Source organism: Mesocricetus auratus, unplaced genomic scaffold, assembly GCF_017639785.1.
Source record: "Mesocricetus auratus isolate SY011 unplaced genomic scaffold, BCM_Maur_2.0 Super-Scaffold_15014, whole genome shotgun sequence".
In the NCBI taxonomy this organism is placed as follows: domain Eukaryota; kingdom Metazoa; phylum Chordata; class Mammalia; order Rodentia; family Cricetidae; genus Mesocricetus; species Mesocricetus auratus.
Window position 1 is genome coordinate 42,731,948 of NW_024429186.1, and position 18,526 is coordinate 42,750,473.

General features: G+C 40.9%; 2 long non-coding RNA genes across 2 annotated transcripts in view; one reads left to right on the plus strand and one right to left on the minus strand.

Annotated features, from left to right (window-relative positions):
* Positions 1 to 4,046: 4,046 nt before the first annotated feature.
* LOC121139338 lies at positions 4,047 to 6,362 on the minus strand. The gene is made up of 3 exons (XR_005876277.1): positions 6,283 to 6,362; positions 4,444 to 4,477; positions 4,047 to 4,131 (listed from the first exon to the last, which is right to left on the minus strand). It is a non-coding gene; the product is annotated as an uncharacterized LOC121139338 (long non-coding RNA).
* The window catches only part of LOC121139337, a 40,050-nt gene continuing 25,629 nt past the window's right edge, over positions 4,106 to 18,526 (plus strand). Inside the window, exon 1 of the long non-coding RNA XR_005876275.1 lies at positions 4,106 to 4,164. This is a non-coding gene — a long non-coding RNA (uncharacterized LOC121139337). The remainder of the gene's footprint in view (positions 4,165 to 18,526) is intronic.

Sequence of the window (18,526 nt, forward strand, 5' to 3'; positions counted from 1 at the left end):
CAGCAATGAGTCTCCTTGGTTGTTAAGTCATTTACTGAGCAGATAAGAATAATGAGAAGTTGTTGCAACTGTTTATACAACTTCACACACACAGGGTACTACTAAATGAACTGTGGCTAGTAGGTTTGTTTAAACCGGTCAAACATCACCCTGGATACCCTCATCTTGGGTACACAGGGAACTCCCCTGGCCATGATCTTCAAAGACAGCATCAACTAGGATCTATATTGCCATCCGAGCTGTGGGCAAATAAATCAGACACTGGCAACAGGGCATTGTGAAGTATAGATTTCTGCCTTGGCCCAGAGTCAGGTGTGTGACCCTGAGAGATTTAGATGACGTTTTGCTTTTGTCACCAGGGAAGGAGGCACACTGGACTCCAAGGCTGTATGTGTGTTAGATACCGGATCTAGAATGCAGAGGGAAGATAGGAAGCCAATAAAGCCTCTGTGTATCTTCTGTCCTCTCATGTTTGACATTTTCTCCTGGTTCCTACTCCATAAAGTGGGGTCATCATGAGAAAGTAGGCAAATTAAGTCCCTAGGACATGACTTTGAGAAGCAGGGACAAATATTACTATATTTTAGAAATGTTCTTTTGCAATGTGAGCCTACACAGTTTGTCACAAAACTAAATACAGATACGGAAAAAATGGTAATAAAATTAAAGAATTGTTAGTTTCACTCTATGGAGGCCGCCCCTTCTGATGATTCAGAATAAATCATTCTTAAATCATTTCCATGAAAATACGTATGCTCATATAAATGCCTTTGTATTAAACATACCATCTGTAACCCACTTTCTAAAAGAAAAAAAGAAAAAATGTCTCAAATAGCCTTTCATGACAAGAAGCAGATGTATATTCCATGGTTGTATTAAGGTATTCTATTTCATAAAGCCATCATAATTTATTTAGCTAATCTTCCACTGAAAACCATTTGGATGAGCTCCAGTCCTTCACTCCTGCATGCACACAGTGAGCCATCAGCAAATGACTTTTAAAACAAATATTCAAACACTTGTAATGAGATATTTTGGCACAAAATGTAAGGACAGTGGATATGAAAGGAGTCCAAGGGAGAGAAATAGTTCATAAGCGGATATTATTCTTCTTGTAGAGGACCTGTTAACCAGAGCGGGATGAGGGAGAGACAATGTACCCTTGGAGGAAGTAGAAGTTATTCAATGACTAGCATGGATAGAGAGATACATAGGGGGAACAGCCTGCGAGACAAGTCAGCAACATTGAGAGGGGAGAGGGAGGGAAAGGAAGAGGGAGAGAGGAAGGGAGAGTCTAGAACCAATACAATCAAATTGTTGTATGGGCTGCTTAAAATCACACACACACACACACAGACAGACACATACATGTACACACACATGCACACACATACACCATAAGCTTGTCAGCTTTATAGTAATTGCCGAAGTAGACAGTAGTATTTACACCATGTATATAATAACAGATCATGACTGATTCTTCTGTGAGACAATATTCCAAAATCCAAGAATGTATTTTTGAGACTAGGATAAAATAGAAGTAATGTTAAGCTCTTAAAGAAAAGTAATCTAAAGAAATCCCATTCTCCATTACTTAGTACATGCATGTGTGCATACCACATGCTGAGCGTTGTTTCTTAACATGTTTAGAAAATGCTTTTCTCTAATTCTGGCCTTCGATGTTTTTAATTGTGTCTTCTTCTGCGGGGAGTGATGGGGCTTAAAACACTTTGCATCCCTGCCTTGGATCATAGCTTCAGAGAAAATGAAAGGGGAAGGCATTAGCTTCCTGTTTCTGCTGCTCTACAGACCACTTCCTGTTTTGGAAAAATTACAGTAAGGTGCAAGTGTCCACTTTCTCTAGACTATCATTCTTCTGTATATTTTGGAGTAGGGTGGAGTATATATTTGTGGGGACTTAGTGGCTTCTATTGCAACATTTCTCATGAAGAGTTCCTATCTACACTAGTAAGGAACAATGAAAACTATGTGTACAATGGACATCATATACATATTATGGTGATTTTGAATTTTTAAAAACAACACATACACAGAGAACTATTCTGACTCACTTGATACAGAAATGGTGTGCATACACACACACACACACACACACACACACACACACACACACACACACACCCACCCATGCCCAGTGCTTTAGTCTAGCACTCCAGAGTCCAAGGCAGACAGATCTCTTTGAGTTCAAGCCCAGCCTGATATACATTGTAAAACCCTACTTTAAAAATAAAACAACACATCAAACAATGTAAGTTATTGATGTGGACATCTTTGGTTAACTGTAAAGACTTAAGTTCAAGGTTTTGTTTGTGCTCTGTTTTGCTTTGCTTCAAGTCAGAATTTTGCTATGTAGCCTAGGCTGGTCAAGAACTCATGGTCTCCTTGTCTCTATCGTTAGAGTATGGGTTTTATAGATGTGGACAACATTCCCTAAGGATTCACAGCCTTAACTACTAGAACTTTCTTATACTCTTGTATCTGTAGGACCAATTCAAAGACAGAAGTAGGTAAGACTTTCCCACACATAGAAGGTGAGATGGAGGATATAATTATTCGTTTGCCCACGGCTGTTTCCCAGCATTCTTTTTCATAGATAGAAAACTTGGGAGGTTGACTTTTCCTCTATTAAACCTATAAAAAGTGGCCAGACTCCCCTTCTTTTAGCTAAAAATAAACAAACAAGAAACTATTCAAGACTGTCTCATATTAATCACATCCGGTGTGGAGCTCTGTCCTGTGTCACTTACACCCAGAGCAAGAAGGGAGAGGGTGGGGCCTCGCTCTAAACACTCCTAAGGGCACTTTAATTAAATCACTAATTCTACATGCCCAGCCAGTTTGGGATGACTCAGCAAGGTGAGTCACTTGGCACCATCCACCCCAGGAGTATATAAGCATGTCCAACCACAACATGACCTAGGAGAAGGGCTAGCAAAGTTGGATTCCTCAGTGAACATTCAAGTCCATCCCTGAGCCAAGCAAGGCTGGGGGTCCTGCTGATGACATGAGTATCATGAGTACCTTGTGTCTAACTTCTGTGTTTGCTAACTACTTCTGGAGAGGGCACTGAGTCAAATTCTTTCAGTGGGTTTGATTTGAGTCTTCCATATAGAGAGGGTCTTTGGCTGTACATATCCACATGTCTCCTTTGTTGTATTAGAATCTGTATTGCACAATCTCACTTTTCTGGTGTATGTGTCCTATATAGATATGATATTGCTGTAGCAGAGGGCAGAAGGCTATGTTTTGGGATCTGACTGATCATAGTCTCTTCATTCACTCTGAAAGGTTTAAAATTGGCCAATGCTGGTAGAGGAGAGTTAAGAATTGAACATTTGTGGTGAATTGCACACTCATGTTCCGTTTTGTGTTTCGTGACTTTACACAGATGTTAAAATACCTGCAACTGCCCTAAAAGTTCTGATATGTGATGTTTTTGTTGATTTTTGGATTATGCTTTATAACCTGCATGCTATTAACTACATGTTTGTGGATTCTGCTACTTGACTCAAAATACATGTTTTAGTTTTGCTTCTCAGCATTTTTGTGTTTGTTGCAGAACTCACACATAAGAATTGCTCTCAGGTAGTTCAGGCTGGGCTTGAACTCAGTAAGTGGCTGGAACTTTTGGTCCTCCTGTCCCCACCGCCAAAGAGCTGAGATTACTTCGTGGGTGCATGAATGCACTGTCCTGTGTGGCAGAAACTTGTTCTTTCTAACGCATGTCCACTTGATTTTCCCTAGACAAAGAGCACAGCCTCTCCCACTGGGAATGATTAGGCTCTCAGCAGGGCCCCTGCCGCAGATTGTCTGAAACCCTGTATCCAAATTGATTTCTTACCGCTTTACAATGCAGGCCCTGAGAATTGTACACTTTGTCAAGAGCAACATTCTTAGATTTAACATGCTTTTTTTGTTTTTTGTTTGTTCTGCGTGGTTTTGTTTCTTTTGTTTACGAAGCTGTTGCTAGGAAATCATTGAAGAAGCCTGGTCATCACCGTATCGCGGCACCTCACCAGAATGATCGATGTCTTCCTGTAACTTTAGACACAGCACCTCCACCCTCGGCTTTTCACTCTGTTACCCACTCGCTTCCCACGTAAACGAGAGCTGAAAGAAATAGGATTTAAAACGTCTTCACAGGTATGCATCTACAGACAGAGAGTACAGTCTTTAAAAATAGACAAATGAACTCGACTATTTCTCCCGTCGAGCATGTTAATCGCTAGAGCGTTTTGATCCCCAAAGGAAACCTCCAAAAGTCATTTAAGCCACCCTCAGACATCTGGAGAGAAAGGCTAGCTCTATGCTTATCTTCACCATTTGTGGCCAACGCTTCTTACTCATTTTTATTGCGGCTTGATTTTATCTTATTACTATTTTAAGGGTGTTTTTATTTTTTTCTCTGTCAGTTGAACATACCTTGTTCAGAGTAATAAGTCCACGCAGCTCCCACCTAGAGAAGTAGAAAAGGGAAAAAGATGAGCCAGGGTAAATTTAATGGGAACAATTATAATATTTAATTTAAATACCATCCAATATATGAGCAGTGACAAGAAAATTTTTATAGCTTGTCCAAATGTGGCCCTCAAATCCTTTCTCCCGCTTCTACCTCCTAGCCATTGTTCTCTCTCTAATTTTCTAGAAAAGTCACTCAGCAATGGAGATTTCGCTGTCCCAGTCTAAAAGCTACAGCTGTTGATCTCTGAAAAAGCTACAGCTGTTGATCTCCATCGAGGAACATCTGAAGGCCCAGTTTAACCCACAGGCACCTAGACCAGGTGCTTATTTTAGGAATGGAGATGACTAAACAGTCTTTCTTCCTTCTTTGGTTCAACAAGTTGGGCTTGCTTGTGGCTCTGAGACATCTGTGCGCTTCTAAACCTACTCATTGGTTTCTTCTTGTATGTTTCAGTCCTTTCCGGGCTTTCCCAGGTCCACATGTAATTTAACGTGTCCCTGGAATTATGCCCTTCGGAAAGCACCTCTTTCGGGAATGCGGCTTCCTGTACTTTAAAGTGTGGTCCATCAGATCCTCTCTTCCACTCCTACAGTAGATGCAGGATTCATTTAGGGTCAGTTTACTTACATTGGTGAGAACTGTTCTTCTTGCAAAGTTTTGATGTGGTTTGGGGAAGTTAAGGGACTGCAGGCAAGAAGCCTTGCTGGAGGAAGAGCATCCTTGGGGACTGTGCCTTGGGAGTTTATAGCCCTACCTCACCTCTCTGACCCTCCTCTGTGCACTGGAGATGTAATCTCTCAGCTTTCTGCTTCAAACACCTGTGGCTGTGCCTCTCCTACCACTATGGACTATATTTGAACTATGAGCCCAAATAATCCCTTCCTTCTACAAGTTGCCTTTGGTCACGGTATTTTATCACAACAACAAAAAGTAACTGGTATACATACAGCTCAGCTATTCCACTCTGGAGCATATACTTGAAGACTAAGTCAAACCACCACAGCGATGTATGTGCATCCTTGTTTATGGATGCACGATTCACAATATTCAGGACGTGGGACCAGTCTGAATGTCCATCAGCACATGAATGGACAAGGAAAATATAGTGCATGCACACAATGGGGTTTTACTCAACTGCAAAGATAATTGAAATCATGGCTTTGTCAGGAAGATGGATGTTAAACAAAATAAGCCAGGGTCAGAGAGACAAATACTGCATGTTTTTCTCTCATACATGGGACCTAGATTTGTAACTATGTATGTGTGTTATCTATATGCACATTATAATATTAATATGTGTTATGTGTATATGCGTACATGTGCTATATATGTGTATAATATATACATACACACATATATATATTTGAGGATAGTAAAACTAGAAAGGGTATCATGAATAGAAGGAAGCTATTTTAAGGGATGGGACACAGAGTAGTGGAATTCATGTGATGTGAAAGCAGACAGGACAGAATGTGGGAAGGGTACCAGCTGAGGAGGATCGGGGGTATTGGGGAGGCCACGGGAGAGAGGGCTAGATTAGAACAAAGCATCATAACTCATGTGTATGAAAATGGCACAGTAAAATTCATTCGTTTGTATGCTAACTTTTAAAGATAAATAATAAAAATAAGCAATGTTATGTTACAGTTAAATATAATTACCTCGAAAGACTGTAATCCCCAAATCTGTATTTGTGGAAAGTTGTAAATGCAAACATCGGAAGAATATCAAGTACAGGCTAACGTCAAACTGAAAGGGGTTGAAAAACCGGGAAAGAGAATTTCCATTGGCAACGCTACCTGTGGCTCTAGTCTGTCTCGTCCCGTGCTAGCTCTTGGGCTTCCTTTGCTGTTGTTTTGCCCTCTGGGCTCACTCCTGCCCCAGTGCTGTTGCATGTGTGTCTTCCTGCCACTGTACAGGCCTTTTTCTCTGGATTCTCACATCTGACTGGTCTCTGCCCACATGATGTTTTTTAGAACTGGCTAAAGTTAACTAAACACAGTTACCCAGTTGTCCACCAGCCAGCCATTCTGGGCGAGCAGCCATTGTAGTCTACCCAATTTGTTTTCTTCTCTGTCTTTTTTTTTTTTTTGGTTTTACGAGACAGGGTTTCTCTGTATTGTTTTGGAGGCTATCGGTCCAGCCTGGCCTCGAACTCACAGAGATCCGCCTGCCTCTGCCTCCCGAGTGCTGGGATTAAAGGCGTGCGCCACCACCGCCCGGCTTTCTTCTCTGTCTTAATCCTCTTCACTCTAAATGGCCGGATTCTCTTTGATATCTAAACAACTACACAATGTAACTTATCCTCCTCTGGTTCCAGAAGCAATATGATTTGGAATACGTAGTAGGATAATTTTCCCCCCGACAAAATGTGAATATAAAAAATTCAGAAGGGTACACAGAACATCTTAACCATTTGGCCTTCAGGTAGCAATCACATTGATGTTTATTTCCACTGCTACCCTTTTCTGTATCGGCTGATTTTACTTCAAAGAATATAAATCACAGAGAACAGTTGTTCTAGTCCCTTGTAGAAAACAATAATGAGTGCTATTTAGCGTAAACCCTCACTATGTGACCCCAGAGAGCCAGCAAGAACAAGGGCAACAGACTTACTGTGTGTTTAAGGGAGTAAACTCTGAGAGAGAACCTGGGATACACCAAGTTACAGTTTAGACCCTCAACTCCAGGCAGCTATTTAGAAAATGATTTTCTTTAGTCACTCAAGGAGGCACTGGGTTAGTTAGAATAATGTTAGAAAAACACATCAGGGCTTCGGTTCTGCTGTGAGATGGGGAGGTGAGGGGGGGTCATATGTGTTCCTTCCCTGTGAAAGAGAAGTGTGTTCTATAGAATAAGTTTGCCAAGTCTGCAGTTCTGAGCACTCTGCCTCTGTCCTCATCCTGAATTTCATTTGAATCATTAGCACACAGGCTGATAATCCAATAAAAAGAATAATTTCCTACTCCATTAATAAGCCTGTCTTCTCAATTTAAGAATGCATTTGCCCTTAGCAAAATTGAACAAAAAATTTAATGCAGGAAAATATTAGTGAAACAAAACTTGTCGTCTTTGTTTATATATTTTGGAATAAGGTTCATTTACACTCGGAGAAACAATAGATTTCCTGGCAGTTTCTCCTTTTCCTGGAACAGAAAGCTTAATTTTCCTGTCTGAAATGATTCTATTTAGGCAACAAATCTCACACTGAATATTGCTCCAGATCTTGAGTTATATAAGCCGACAGATGGCATTTGACTGGCCGTGACATGTCAGGCTGCGATGCGAGGGCTTGCAGAGCAAGCTGCCCTGAGCCTTCCAGACCGGCAGGCAGATCACATGTATGGGTGGGTGGGTCAGGTGAAAAACTGCCCTCTGACTCAGCTCCCTGTGGTCTTCACCAAGGAGCAAATTCCTCAAGATCATGATAGTTACAAACAGTCCTGATGAAGCTGGTGAAAATTGGATTGATCATCAAAACCAACAAATCTCTCCTGCAGGAGCAAAGATTCCAGGGAATGCTGTAGGAGAAGGATGGCTTGGTTTATGGCAATAGTTGGAATACCTTAGGCAGGTGGACCTTGACTCAGATGTGCACTGATTGCACTTTGGGCCAGAGCATTAAAAAAAATAAGAGAGGGGGAAAAAAGACAAAAACCAAACCAAACCAAAACAGTCTTCATAGCTTGCAACTTACTTCAAGAGAAAGATAATCTGTTGCTCCTTCAATAAGCATATGCACACACACACACACACACACACACACACACACACACACACACACACACACCAAGTGTCAAAGAGAAATAATGCCAAGAAAGAGTATTAAAAGACATACATATGAAAGTTTAAATGGAAGATTCCTTATAAAAAGATGACATTTGAGTAAACATCTGAATAAAGAGAAACAAGGCATTTGTATATCAGGGAGAAAACCTTGAAGACAGTTTATGGAAAGCCCAGCTGTATTTGGGCCTTCAGTTTGGGGACTGACAAAAAAATGATAAGACACAGTGTCTATGCAGTCTTGGAAGATGAAGATTGGTTACTAATATAAGGTCACAGTTTTGAAGTCCATCATTTGTAAATTTGTCTTTTTTCTAAATCATATGGAGTGCATTAGGATCAGACAAATGAGGCTATCTGAATTAGTGTTATCTAGGACCATTCTTTGTGAGCAACAAGGGCAGAAGTTTTTTTGTAATTTCTTGGAATTAGCTAGATGAGAAATAATTGTCTGGACCAGGATTGCATCAGTGGAGGAGGCAAGAATTGGGCAAATTCTGATGTATTTTGAAGGTAAAAATCAATATTTCTGGCTATTGGTAGTGGGGGAAAACCCAAGGGTCTGGGATCCTAGGGGGTTGGAGTAGAGCTGAGAAGATTCATGAAAATAATCAGGGGGCAGAAACAAGAAACATGCTTGTGGGTATCAGGAAGCCAGCTTGGGATTCGTTAGGTCTGACCTGACTGTTAGACTGCCAAGCGTGAGTATGCAGGAGGCAACTGGATGCAGAGGGGCCACTACCAAGAAGAAGCCTAGATGATGGGGAATGGACTGCTGTGTTTATGTTTTCCTTATTGGTTGGTGAGGAAAGCACTTTTGGCCAATAGGGAAGCAAGACAGGTGGAACTAGGAGTGGAGTAGGATTCTGGGAAATGTAGTAAAGAGAAGTCACCATGTGATCCAGGTAGGTAGTGATGTAGCAGAGCAGAATCAGTTATATAAGCAGGGATGAGCAGGAAATCTCTCTCTTCTCTGCTTTTCTCTTCTCTTCTCTGCAGAGTAGCTGAGTAGATGCAATGTAGACCCCAAAGGAGTAAGAGGACCAGACCTTTTCCCCGATAAGATAAGACCACGTAGAAATACATGGATTATTAGAAAATGGGTGAATAATTAAGCTAGAAAATAAGAAACCTTAGCCAAAGGCCAACAGTATTTATAACTAATATAGCATCTGCATGTTTCTTTGGGGTAGAGAAGGGTAGGCAGACCCTCACAGGGCCAGAAAAACAATCATATTACACCTTGCTAAAGATATAAACTAGGGAGAGAGCAGACTGTCCCTGGTTTTTCAAGCCACAAGGCTTCTTCATTCTTCAAAGGACAGTAAGCCAGCTGAGTATGGAAAGAGTGGTAATCTGTAGAAACCATTCCTGATAAACTGACCATTGGATTTGGTTGTATGTAGGTCATCACTGACCTTACTAGAGTCTGCCATGTAGAATCTTGACAAGATGCCTTGCTGGGTTGGGTTCAAGAGAGTGATCAAAGACAATTCTAGAATATTTCCTTTAATGGGAAAGAGATAGGTGGAGTGTTGACTTGATGGAAAGATGGGATCAAGAGAAAACTTCACAAAGCTTTTTATGAAATTATACTATATGTGGTGAAAGAGATATTTTTTAAGAGTATAGCTCTATAATTTTCACAGTGAAGCACACCCCAGTAACATACTCATTTCAGGAAAAAAACATATTACTCACACCTGAGATGTCTCTCCCAGCCACTGTCTCCACCCAACTATCCTAAGCTGAATTTAAAACTCACAGGTTTTTGGTCCACATCTGCACATTGCATGAATGGAATCACAGTTTTTCTTGTTAACACAATGCAATCTGGAATCACCATGGAAACACATTTCTTTGTGTGTCTATGAGGATGTTTCCAGAAATGTTTCACTGTGCAGGAAGACCTGCTCTGAGACCCCTGAGCTGGAGTCTTAACAGGATGAAATAGAACTGAACACCAGCGTTCACCTCTCTCTGCTTCCTGACTGAAGAGACGCTATGACTGGTGCTGCCACCCCCAAGCTGTTGGGATTGACCTGACTGGTGAGATGGGGAATAAAGAAACAATAGACATACACACAGAAAAACTGGGGCCAGGTGAGCTGTGTGGTATGATGGAGAAGCCCAGCAGTAGCCTGGAGACTCAGCACATTTATTATAGGAAGCAGGAATGAGAAGGCAAGGGGTTTATTATATACAGCTGAATGAAGAGGGTGGGTTTATTATACACAGCGGAAGTAGACCAGTTAGCTTCTCTCAGTAGGAGGTTTCTGAAGGGCAGAGGTCTCAGGCTGCAATCATCCTGGAGGAAGAAACTGTGCTTGATATTTTCTGTACACGCTATCAATATCCATACTCAGTCCAGGCGAAGGTCTTGTCATTCCCACAGGACTGAATCCCTGGGGTCCTTGACATAGCCATGTTCAACTCTATAACAAATATTCACTCAGGATTTCATCTACTCCCTACAGACTACCTGCCTCATGATCTGGTTGCCATGACTTCCCTTCTGTGACTCTATCCTCAAAACTGTGACCAAAATTAAGTCTTTCCTTCCTTGGGTTGCTTTCATCAGATGTTTGATTATAGCAACAAGAAAATCGCCAACGCAGTATTATTTTGTAACCGGCCTCTTTGTCTTCACAGGGTGCTTGTGTTAACCATCCACGTTGATTCCCATAGTTATGGTTTTAATGTTGCATCTTTATAATAATCCTTTATGTGCGTATGACAGGATGTATCTATCATTACACTATTAAAGGACAAGTGTGTATGTTCTAGGTTCATAAACAGTGCTGTTATGGACATTCTAGTATATGTTGTTTCATGAACAAATGTGCATGTTTTATTGAGTGTATTTCTGTAAGTGGAATTGCTGGGGCATAGAATATGCATATGTTCAACTTTAGCTTTCCCAGAATGATTAGACTAATATATGCCTTGTCAGAACTGTAAGAAATGCTATAGGCAACAGGGCTATTACCTCTATTGCCCACTCCTCAGTTTGTTGTGCATTAAGGAAGTGAAAGTGGACAGTGCCTTTACAAAAATATCTCTCTCTAACTCCCACTGTCTCCTTCGGTCCCAACCGGTGTTTCTCAAGCTCAAGATTGCTGGTGTGTGTGTGTGTGTGTGTGTGTGTGTGTGTGTGTGTTTAAAACACTTCCGTAATTTCCCTTACTTACAAGGCTTTCCAGGATTGTCTTATACACATGCTGACCCAAGAATTGATAATTTCTGCAAGAATCCCTGGTTCCTGTAACTGGAGGATGACATAAGAACCAAGATACTCTTCTTTCTGGGGTGTCATTGTTCTCTGGGTTCTCTCATTGACAGAAGGAGAAAATACACATACATGTGTGTATATTAGGTTCTGCATGTGCATAGGCGTGTCTATTGTATACCTGCATATGCATTAATGTTTAGCTAAATGTGAGTTCATACTTACATCTCTAGTTCTAATCATTTTTCACATGGACCAGCATAGCCTATTCTCATTGCTCCTTTGTGCATTCAATGAGAAATCTGGTTCTCAACTGTTCATCAGTTACACTTTTCATTGTTCAGCAGCAGTATGAATGTGGAGAGTACTAGAAATGCTAACTGAAACAAGGGAAAGCAGGTATGTCCATTAAAATCCATTACATGTCTACTTCTTTTGCCTTTAGGCTTTCTGATTTTACCTAGCATCTCATTCAGCAATGTTGTTTCCTGCATCTTAATATCATTAGATGATGTTGCCACTTCCTGCCTTCCATTCTAGGAGCTTTCAGCCTCCTACATGATTTTTTAGGTTTGCACATAAGATGGCTACTACAAATGCTGTAACATCCTATGGGTTTGACAAATGCACAGTATCAGTTATCCACAGTCACATTGCTGTATAAAACAGCTTCACTGCCCTAAGGAATCCTCTGTTTAATGCTGCTTGCCTCTTCTTGGGCTCTGGGAAACCGCTAATGTTTTTAACCACATCTGTAGTTTTACATTTTCCAGAATATCTTATATTAGGAATCAAAAAGTATGTGGCTTTCATATTGGCCTCTTTCACTTGGCTTTATTCCTATTCACTATTAATGCCTCTTTGTAACTTGATAGATCATTTTTAAAAAATCGTTAAAAGATGTTTTATCATCTGGATATGTCAGTTTATCCACTCACTTACTGAATGTTAGTTCTTGATTTTTGGCTACTATAAACAGTTATATGTAGTGGTGTGTGTGTGTGTGTGTGTGTGTGTGTGTGTGTGTGTGTGTATTTATAAATTCTCAAATAAGGTGGATAAATACCAAGGGGTTCAATTGCTATATCTCATGTGAGACTGTTTAGTTTATCAGTTGTATTTTTTCTGGCATGTGTAGCTCCTCAAAATCAGGCAGACTGTTCACACAACCCACCCTCTTTTTAGTTTTTAGCACCACGAGTAAGTCCTATGTAAGAATAATCATTCTTTATACGTCAGTCTTTCTACACACAGTATCCCAGTAACACTGTTGCTGAATGGAGGATCTTAGCTATGACCCTAATCCATAGCCTCACCCTGGAAAAGTGTCCAAATCTTTTCACCTACAAAAGTAGGTGCTAGTAGCACCTATCCAAACCTACCATTCCATGTTGAGGAGAGCCAAGAGTGCTTAGAGAGGTGTCCTCCTTTGACCAAGCTGTGCCTTTGTTCGAAGGTTCAGCCAAGGTCATAATTGTGACCATGTCAATTTCTATGCCTATGCCCCCTCTACCAGAGATGAAGTTACACCTGCCCCAACCTCATAGTCCTATCACCTAATTCACCGTTGGGCCTCATTGACATCAAAACAATTGATCTGACCACTTAGTTAAGGAGAGGCTCTGGTAATGTTTTGCGTACACATAGGAGAGTAGGATATGTTTTTAATCAAATAGGATGATTCCATAACCATTAGCAGAAATTGCTTTTTCTCATCTTTAACCGAAATAAACAACAGGTTTGATTTTAACAGTGACACTCTTAACTCTCTTAGATCAATAAATGGCCTAAGCACTGAAATAGTTTAATGGATTGAACTGTAAGAACATGAATTAGTGTACTAGACTCTGCAGACATAAAATGGAACAGTTCACAAACAAGTTTGGGCAGTTCTCATCAGGTACAGAGTGTTTCTAGAATGAGGTTTAATTATTTTAAGATGTTTAGCGTTATGTAGCCCAGTCAGAGAATGCTTATCTGCTTTATGCTAGTTTTTACCTGCAGAGTTTTTGTCTCTGTGACATCATGTATTATTAGCTTCTGTGTTTTTTGAATGCATTGTGCAATATTGGGAGCTGATCTACTAAGGTTAATCATATCCTGGCAGTCTCTGAGCAGACTGGCAACAAGTGAGAAAACTTCAAGAAGGGCTTTACTGCAGGAGACACTAGGTTTTCTTCTCTGTGGTCAAGTGCTCAGTTGCTCGTTCAAACAGTGGAAGAGGGAACATCCTGTAGGACTGACTGACAGGCAAAGGCTAACATTGTGATCTCTCTCTCTCTCTCTCTCTCTCTCTCTCTCTCTCACACACACACACACACATCACACACACACAACACACACACACAACACCACACATTCATGCACACACACACATGCATGTGTAAACACACCTTTGCTGTAATCCATTTGGCTTTGGCTAAGTGTATGTGTGAGACGTGACTATAACTATCATGGAAGATCATCAGATTTTCAAAGATGTCAGTCATCAAAATGAATTACCTCATTGATTAGGGCTACAGTAGAGTTCAGGAAGCACTGCAGATAAAATTGTATTCTAGTCATGATAAAATTTAAAGGTAAAATATCTTCATAAAATATTTAGCTAAATGTTAATTGTGACAGAATACCATTGAGCAAGGACTAACAATGATCACATCCATGCAGTATTCTGTTTACAGTGATAATCAGGGTAGGTGGGCCATGTGTACAAGTTGAATATGGGTGTCAGAATATATAAACATTTAGTGACACATATCTCTACTAAAAAACAAAAACCAAGAGGCATAGCATTTATTTGCTCCTCATTTCACTTAGTGTCTTCATTTTACAAATGCGCAGCATTTAATATATACCTAGTGTTGGATCTAAGACAGTAGAACAGAAAACTCTACTAAGCATGGTAGGCACATCTATAAACCCAGCACTTGGGAAGTTGACATAGAAGTAGGGTTACCATGAATTCATGGCCAGACTAGGTTACTGAGAATGAACCTGTCTCAGCAAAATAAAACCACAGGTTGTATAAAACTGACTGTGTAGTTGTGGTGTCACAGATATGGAAATACCTGCATTTTAAGAACAGGGAGGCTGAGGCACGGGGATCACAAATTTGAGGCTAGCCTAGACTGTACAGGAAGACCCTGTCCTCCAATCAAACTTACGAAAACTCACAAAACAAAACAAAACCCTAAACATTCTTACTGAGCAAGAACTGACTGCCTAATCAGACATTTTCACTTAGAATTTATGAATTGGTTCCTGTGCCCACTCTATGTTTATACATATCTTCCTAAACCTTTCTTATATCCTGGCCTGTTTTCTAACCATGCTCTACTAACTCTTGCTCTCAATATTGGCTATAGTTGACCAACTTAATGCTGTCCAAATGCAAACAGTCATGAACTGTGCTCTATGGGGCCAAATAAATGTGTCATTTTAGAAGGAGAGCCAAGACTGGTGGTGCACACCTGTCACCCAAACACTCAGAAGGCTCAGACAGGAGAGAGAGCACATTGAGGCCATCCAGGGTCACATAGCAAATCATTGTCTCAGAAAGGAAAACTGTATTGAAATTTAAGTGAGGTATAAAGTTTTAAATTTCCATTTAAAAGCAACAATTGGACCCAGACTTGACCATAGCAGAAACAGATTCCTTAGAACTTAAAAAAATTTCCATGCTTCTATCTCCTCATACTGTTTCTCTGGCTTGCTTCTTCATTTGGATCACAGACAACTGTTTGCTAAGCATGGTCAGCTCCTCTGCAGTTAGGTCTGCAGAGTGTGTTATTTCATTTTAATGGAAAGGTTTTTGAATCACAGCCAAAACGCTGTGGGACAAGCAGATTTTGTTTTCTCATAATTTCATTAGGAAAAAACGAGAATAGCAATATTGAAATGTCACAAATACGGAATTTTAAGTCAAACATCTGTGTTCCCTTAAAGAAGAATGTCATTTCTAAAGCCTGGGAGATTGCCTTAGTGAATAAATAAATTAAAAAGACATTTGTAATGAAAGAACTCCTATTAGTTTGGTTGATGTTCCTTCATTTTATTGTGGGTTTATTTCATTACTAAAAAAGAGAAATGGACATAAAATTATGGAAAAAGAAAAAAGGGCATTCTGGGTCCCTCACTCAAATAATCTTGGCATGCTTCACTGAACACATGCCAACCTGAGCCCCCAAGAAGCCCGTCACCACTCCTGGTTTCATAGAGCACCTGTTTCTTAGAGATGCCCCCCAAAATGCTTAGCCCTGGGGTTGCATGGGTTCACTTCTCGTCATTGCATTACTGTTAGCATGTCATGAATTCTCTTTGTAAGGGATGGAAGTCTATAGTATATTGTATATGGCTCCGTTTGCATATGCCCTTGTATCAAAAATTAAAATCACAGTGTGATCCTGGAGAGATGACTCAGTGGTTAAGAGCACTTGTTGCTCTTGCAGAGGACCCAGGTTCAGTTCCTGGTACCAGTGTGGTGGCTCACAACCATCTGTAACTCTACTTCCAGCCCTGTCTTCTAATCTCCACAAGCACTATGCATGAACATGGTGCACAAATATACATGCAGACAAAACATACACACAAAATAAATAATCTCAATTTTTATTTTCGAAAGAAAAAAATCATACTAAATCCATGGCTCATGTTTATTCAAACAGGAAATAGTGCATCCTGTCTGGTGATTCAGAAAATTAATTGGAAGACAATCACAGCCTTGTTTTTAATAATTAGTAGCAGTGAAAGCACAATCCCCAAACAAAGGAAGGGACAACTGGTCTTAGCTCTGAGGACTGTTAACTTCAACAACTTCAGAAAAAAAAAAAAACGATTTTGAGCTGAAACGGGGGTATAGCTTCTGCTTTCCCATTTTGAACACACAGTCCTTGTACGGCACACTCAGCAGTGTGCGCACAAATATTTGTTAAGTGAATGAGAGGAGAATAAGTAGACGTGAGGAGCACGTCTAAAACAGGGCTGAAACAGGGCCCGACAGCTAAAGGAAATGAAGAGATTTAACTGGAGAGCTCGCCACAGGGGACTCAATAGTTCTGTCGAAAGTATTTGAGAGGCATTTTTATGCGGAGAGTGATAGACTCAGTCCAAGTCTCTCAAGGGAAAAAAAAGAAGCAAATGCACAGAGAGCATACAATTAAAGCCTCCCTAAATGGAAAGCCCTATGGTAACCTGACCACTCACATTTTTAACTAGTTCCCCCATATTCCTGTCTTAGCTGGTGAAGGAAAGACAAGAGAAATCAGACTCAACAAAGCCAACCACTTAAACTAACATTATGTGGCCATTTGAAAAAGAAATCATAAAAATGGAAATTCTGAATTGCATGTAAAGGCCGAGCAGAATGTTTACACTGTTCCTCGCATCGTTTGAGGACCCTGAGCTGTCATATTTTCCCTGCATCCCCCCCTAAGTCAGTGAGACTTTGTGAGGACCACAGGGTGACCTCCTACTTCTTTCTTCTTCCTTCAGATCACTGCTGAGTTGCTTTAATTTGTTTGTTTGTTTGTTTGTTTGTTTACTTGACAGGGGCTTATGTATCCCAGCCGGGCCTTAAGCTAGCTATGTAGCCAAGGACAACCTTGAATATCTCATTTCCCTGCCTCCACCACTGTGCTCAGTTTATGCAGTGGTAGTGGTCAAGCTCAAGGCTTCCTGCATGCCAGTCATGCACTACCAACAGAGCTACATCCTCATCCCTCACCACAGAGTTTTGGCCACCCTAATTCTAATTACCGCACCCACAGGTTGATTGGCATGGTCACTGATAACTCCTGGCCAGGCCCAATCACATCTAGTAGTTTGCAGTGATAGGGTGAAGCATTGCATGAGATTATAACACAGATGCAGGAATAAGATGATTCTCAGTAGCGGGTTGAATCGTGCAACCCCCTCGAGGATATGTCTATGCTCGCATTCTAGACACTGTGAATGTTACCTTATTTGGAAAAACTCTGCAAACACACATAATTAAGGATCTAAAGATGAGATTGCCCTAGTTTGGCCAGGTGAGCCTTCGCTGTAATAGCACACGTCATTATTCTAGAAGAGGAAAGAAACACAGAGAAGCCAGTGAGGAACAGAGGCCAAAGGGTTGTGTTCACAGGTCAAGGAAGCCACCAGAGGCTAGAAGTGGCAAGGGAAGGCTTTCTCCTTAGGTCTCAAGAGGCCCTGATTTCAGATTCCTGACCTTCAGAACCCTGAGAAAATACATTTCTGTTGTTTTAAGCCAACCAGTGCGTGGTGGTTCGTTACTACAGTCCCAGGAAACTTCTCCTGAACAGCTACTGACAACTGTTCACACTGCAGTCAGGGGCCAGCCCTAACTGAGAATCTGACCCCCACACACACCTTAAACACTTTTCTGTCTCTCTCTAGCCTTTAGCTGCATTTTGTTTCCATGGCTCCACATGAGGCACACATGTGACGCTCTCTGCAGCTTCTGATGTTGTCTACCCCTCCAGCTTAGGAAGAATTCCTCTCAGAGTGCAACTGAGATGGGACTTCATAGGGATCAACACCCTCGTGTAATGATTGAGCAAAACAAAACAAACAAAAACAAAAAGCCTATTTTGAGCCTGCCATCTGCCATTAGATTCCTGAGAACACACCCCCGGCAACAACCTTTTGCTGACTGCTGGGGGTCACCTGGTCCCTGCCTTATTCTTCATCTTCTCCCCCAGAAATGCTGGAGGAGAAGAGCCAGCTCCTTCCTCCTCTCTGACACGACTCACTCACTTGGCCTATTTGCCCGCACACACCCTGTCCCCCTTTGCTTGAGAGGCTTTCCCTACAGTTAGCTGTCCTATGAATTCTTCTTCACTATGTGAAGCCAAGTTCATGCTCCATTCTCTTCCACTCAAACTTAGATAACTGATTCTCTGTTGGCAATGACCTCACTCTTTTTTAAAAAAATAAAACATGAAGTTTTACTTTATGCACTGTACTATATTATAATTCTTTATGTATCCATTTCTTTGAAGATTAAGTTATTTTAAACACATCTTAAT